The sequence below is a fragment of the Triticum dicoccoides genome, chromosome 4A, assembly GCF_002162155.2.
Source record: "Triticum dicoccoides isolate Atlit2015 ecotype Zavitan chromosome 4A, WEW_v2.0, whole genome shotgun sequence".
In the NCBI taxonomy this organism is placed as follows: Eukaryota; Viridiplantae; Streptophyta; class Magnoliopsida; order Poales; family Poaceae; genus Triticum; species Triticum dicoccoides.
The window spans coordinates 85,826,283-85,832,380 of NC_041386.1; positions in this window are offsets into that span (position 1 = coordinate 85,826,283).

A 6,098-nucleotide genomic window follows, 5' to 3' on the forward strand; every position below is an offset into this window, starting at 1 on the left:
CCAGGTTGGTCACCTCATAACCACCCGGCTGCCCCGTGCGTCGCCACCAGGTTGGTCACCTCATAACCACTCGACCGCCCCGCGTGTTGCCATCGGTTGGTCACCTCATCAGCACTCGGCCGCCCTGTGCATCGTCAATCGGTTGGTCACCTCATCACCACTCGGCTGCCCCGCGCGTCGCCACTCGGTTGGTCACCTCATCACCACTCGACCGCCCCGCGCGCCTTCAGACAGCTAAGTCATTTTGCATTCTGTTATTTTCGTCCCGAGTATTCCATAATTCACACATCACATTCACTCGGAGGCCACACCACCGAGTGTACCTCTACGCTCGACTGCTTATTTTCACATACTTGCTTAGTGCTGCTTATGTGACTCCCAACTCCAACTTCCATTTTTTCACATATCATTCACGAACACCATGTGTCGTTCTTCATTTTGAGTTTGCATCGGTCCTCCGGGGCTGCAACTCAGTCGAAACACTACACTTCCGTTTTATTTTAGCCAGTATTCCAACGAGTTCAGTAGGATCTCTCGCTTCGACAAGTGCGAACGAATCCTTCGCTCTTTTAGACTTTTGCTGGTCAACCAGCAAGCCCATTGCACTCCCAGCGGGTGTCTATGGGTGTTATTCACACAAATCATTTCAGCACACATCAAATTTCCTCAAGAAATTATTGTGTTGACTTGTGCCATTTTTTACACAAGTTACGCGATCACTCGACGGCCCTACGCGCCAACTTCATCGTTGCCCGGACTCGGTCACCATACTGGTCCTAGCGTACCACAACACTGACCTTGTCGCTCTGTTGACTTCAAACACGTCCGGCCAACCCCTCTATGGAATTCTCTTCATCGTATCAATGATATAGACCTCGTCGGGCATGAGACAGATAAGTCCCTTTCATAATTTAACTTCACACTTCACTCTTTTGCGAGTTCGCCTCTTTCGAGCATCACTCGGAAGCTTCTCCTCATCTTTACCCAAATCCGACTCAATGAATTGCAAATCATCCATTCAAGACTATATTTCTCATATTCCGGCATGTCCGTTGTCGAAGCCTGTAGTATGCTCGGGGGCTACGCCGCACTCGGAGGCTGCACCTCATTTGGAATGACACTCGCCTGAGTGGTCGAGTACTTCATCACCAGTCAGATCCTTCACTTCAACAAGTGCATTCGATCCGCCACTTGGACAAGTTTTATAATCACCCAGATGCTCTGCACGCCATCTTCTTTCCTACTCAGACTCAGTTGTCACGCCGGTTTTGTTGCATCGCAACCACACTACACCAAACTCGTCACTGCATAAGCTTCGAAAGCATTCGACTAAGTCCTCCGAGGACCATTTTCACTGTCCGGTGACACACGACTTCGCCTTAGCCGCTTCGCGCGCCGCCACTCGGTTGTGCACGTCTTCACCACTCGGCTGCCCCGTGCATCTTCACTTGGCTAGATATGTAGCCTACATTCGACCACTTCACACGTCATCACCATTCGACCGCTCTGCGCGTCACCACTCAGTTGCGCGCGTCTTCACCGCCCCGTGCATCGTCACTCGGTTGTACACATCATCGCCCCTCTGCCGCCTCGCGCGTCACCATCAGTTGGACATGTCTTTACCTCTACACCCCCAGCACGAGAACAGCTAAGTTACTCATATGGTCAAACCTCATATCACACTCTGTAGCAAGCTTACCTCCTTCGAGCATCACTCGGGGGCTACGCACGGCAGTTGGCCATGTCACCCTCAGGGGTTACACCCATTTGGTCAACCTGTTGATCACATCAGGAATATTCTTCTGACCATACATGCTCGGTTCGCCGAAGATCTATAAGTGAAGCACGTCCACTTGGATAAATACCCCTTTCATGCAAAAGGATAAAAATGAAGCGCCATCGCTGAATACAGGCGACCTTACTCGTCGAACGTCGTTCGTACAACCACCTTGTTACGCATCCATCCGATTGATTCAATTCCAGACAAAGATATTTGTCGTGCCAACTGCATGGAGGTTTACCGAGAGACTTAAACCCTCTGCCAGACTCATCTAGTCCGACAGAGGCTCGGGGACTACACCCAGTGGGTGCACTCAGCGTGCCCCCACTGGAAGAGAACTCAGAAAGAAACATTTTGCTCGATGCAAACCCATCTCTAGTATTACTCGACCTCTGAGTCAGAGAAGAACAAGTTCGATCAGTGCCAGCTAAGAAGAGTTTTAGTTCTCTCATACCCCCGCCGACTGCCTGCAGTCGACGGCGGTCTCGGGGACTACACCCAGTGGGTGCACTCGGCGTGCCCCCACTGGAGTAATCTCCACTCGGTACGGCCTGACCAGTTCGAGTGGTGAACAACAACAAAAAGACAGGCTCTAAGACTCCCGCCGACTGCCCGCAGTCGACGGCAGTCTCGGGGACTACATCCAGTGGGTGCACTCAGCGTGCCCCCACTGGAATGGTATCCACTCGGAATGGTCCGCCCAACCCGAGTGACGGCCAAACAACAACAAAAAAGACACGTTCCAGGCATGAAGAAATTCCGAGTAATCAGTTACTCGATGCAGGCCCAGCTCCAAATCACTCCAAAAAAATATTCTATAAGGCGAGTTTAACGCTCCTCCGTGGACCTGTTTTGAGCCTTCTTCTAGGACTCAAAGTGTGAAACTCACAAGTGTGGATCTAAAACCGACTCGTATTGACGTTCCTCCGGGATAAGAATGGCATCTCTCTAAGAGAGCAGTCCATGTGTCAATCTGGTTGCATGGATTTGATGACACACCCATACTCAGATCACGAGTTAAACCTCTCCCGAGAGATGAACGAATGTCACCAAGTTGCTCCTCGCAGACACTTACCTCGATCAGTCGGGAAGCGTGGTGCCGGAATCCATTGAGATTTTGTTCAAACCTTGGTCGTCTGAAAGCGCGACGACATGTACCGAGTATTTCTGTAATCACTCGGACCAAACTCTGTCTTACACCAACTCGTTCTACAAAATCGCAATCGATTCGGGGGCTAATGTTGGGGATATACATAACAGGTAGGCCCACGAAGGGTCGAAATATCATGAAGTATGGGGTCCACACAACATGTGGGTCCAGGTCAATTTCATACAGACACATTATTCACTCGGACAAGCAGCATACTATCCACTCGACCAAGCAACATACCATCCACCCGGATGATAGTTCACCACTCGACCGTACGACTCACTCGGATATACGAAGGCCAGCAGGCAGCAAAGCAGTCAGCATCTTTCTAACAGTGAGGGCTTAATGGTGGGCTGGCATTATGGCATTCATACCCCACTTTGTAACGTAGGAGGTGAGGGGGTGGCGCACTCTATATAAGCCACCCCCACCACTAGACTAAGGGGGGTCTCTTCTTCCACCTCTCTCTCTTTTCACCATTAGTCTCAGGACTTAGCTCAGGCATGGGGATCCGTTCCTCTCTCCCACACACATTGTAATCTCCGGATATATACTCAGATAAAACAAAGCCTCTCCGGAGCACGAGATGTAGGGTTGTTATCTCCACCGTGAGAGGCCCGAACTCGCTAAAACCACCGTGTCACCCATTCTACTACCCCTATTCTACTGTCAGACTTAGAACAACGACAGCAGTAAGACGTCGCCGGTGCCTGGAAGCGGGATGAGGCGAAGACATGCACGCTGGCAAATCTTACCCAGCTTCGGGGCTCTCCGTGGAGATAACACCCCTGCTGCTGCTCTGCGGGGTCTCCGCATGATCACTAGATGAACGCGTGGCTACAAGATGCTCCTCGAGCTGTTTGGCGAGAAGAAGAAGAAGGGCACGGCAAGCTCTCCTCTCCTCTCTATGTGGTGTCTAAAACTAGCTCAGATCAACCCTTTGCATGGGTGCCCCGGGGGGTTTATATAGGCCCACCCCCCGGGGGTACAATGGTAATCCGGCTGGGCGTGGGCCCTAGCCGTCTGTGTTTACGCTCGCCGGCTTCTGCGCCGGCTGTTGGGGCCCGCCAGCTGGTGGGCCCCGCCGGCTGCCAGCTCCTTGGTCGACAGGCAGGCCCCACTGTCAAGGGCTTTTTCGGTGGCTGATCACTATTGCCTCAAACCTGGTGACGAGGGCTTCGCCGAGGTAAGCGTGGCTATAGTGCCGCCGCCCGGTGGGCGATCGCTGTAGCCACGCCTCGTCTTGTCCCCTTAATGGGGCATCTCCTTCGAGGGGGGAAGCAAGCCGGCCGTGGGGAGCCGGCCCCGTCTCGGGTCGACTGGGGGAGGCCTAGCCGCCTTCGGGTGTCTCTCTGCCTGAAGTGGCCCACCGCCCGTGGGCCGCGCTGACTGCCCGTCGTGAGTGGCATCAGGGTCAACATGGCAACAGTGCCGCGCCGGACGGGTCATGGCCACCCCGTACGACGCACTGTGCTAGGCGTGCTCCGGGATTCGGGGGTGGCGGGCTTTACTGTAGCCACGCCCCGTCACATCGCCATTATGTGGATGCAGACTTCGAGGGTACGACCTTGACCGCTTTGTGGGAGTCGGCTTCTTGCGGCCGGCTTCTTGGAGCCGGCCCTCCCGCGGCTTTCTTCATGAGGGCTAAAGCCGGGCCGCCTCCCGATAGTCGGCCTGGGAGACAGCCGGCAAGGGGAAGGCGGCCCCACGTCTTGGATTCTTGAGGGCCGGATCGGCTCGTAATTTTTTTAGACGGGCCAGGGGAGCCGGCTAGGCTACCCGTGGTCATTTACTCTGACAGTAGTCCCCGAAGCTGATCGAGCTTCAAGGCTGACAAAGGGACGAGAAGCTTGGTCAGCTTCCTATCCTGAGGAACTGGCTTTGCTTATGCGCGCCGTCTTCGAAAAGCTTCGTTTCTTGTAGGCGGGAACGTGGGTCGGCTTGCGAGCTGACTGCGCGCCATCTCGCGGGCCATGTGGCAAGGAAAACCTGCCAACGCATGCGCGCGTTGGGACGCCGCCGTAGGCCCGGGCCCGCCACTCCTAGGCCTCGGCCCGAGCGCGGATCTTCTGCGGCCCACAACGGACCGCTCGCCTTCCCGCGGCAGTTTTATTACGCCATCAGGGCGCCATAATTGCGGGACGTGGGGGAATGGGCGCAGTTGATCCCACGTTCCCCCACACCACGCCTCCTCGGCTCCGCCGCGCGGGTCTATAAGTAGGGGGAGGAGGGGGAGCGGCAGAGGCTCGCACGCTCTCCCTCGCTCCGCCCCTTCTCACCTTCCTTCTTCTCCCCTTCGCCGCTGCAGCGACCCATTGCCGCGCCGCTCCGCTGCCGGACCTCTCGGTTCCTTTGGTCCCGCCGTAGCGGGGTCGTGCGCGTCTCCGCCGTCGCATCGCCTTGTTCCTCGCCGCGTCATTCCCATGGCGTTGTCGAGCTCGTGGGATGGCTCCAACGTCCACGAGGACCACGTTGAGTTCCTCCGCCGGACGCGGCGTCTGCCGGGAGAGAACTACGTGCGGGTTCGTCATGCGCCGACGAGGGAGATTTCGCCGGCACCGGAGGAGGGCGAGCGGGTAATCTTCCGCTCGCACTGCCTGCGCAGCTTCGGCCTCCCGACGAGCGGATTCCTTCGCACTTTTCTTGAATTTTACCACCTCCAGCCGCATCACCTCACGCCCAACGCGGTGATGTTGCTGTCGGCTTTTGTCACCTTGTGCGAGGGCTTTCTTGGGGTTCTCCCCACTCTCAAGCTCTGGGGAGAATTCTTCCAGAGCAAGCTCGGCACCGTTGTCGCGGGCGTGCCCACCCCTGCGGAGACTTCATTGCCATGAGGCGGACGGGCGAGAACAATCCGTTCCCACCCATCCCGCTGATCCAGTCGGTGAAGCTCTGGCAGAAGTCCTATTTTTACGTGAAGGACGTCGCCCAGCAAGGCGACTTCGTCAACCTGCCGGCTTACGTAGCCGGCCTGCCGGCTGGGAGGCAACCCTCGTGGAGCTACCGGGCCAGCTCATTGTCTCAGGCTGGGAACGCAGCCGTCTCCCGGCTCCGGGTGATGATCCAGTCGGAGGGCCTGACCGGAGCCGACCTGTTGGCCGCCTTCATGGAGCGTCGAGTACTTCCGCTCCAAGGCCGGCCACACATGATTTGCCAGATGAGCGGCCG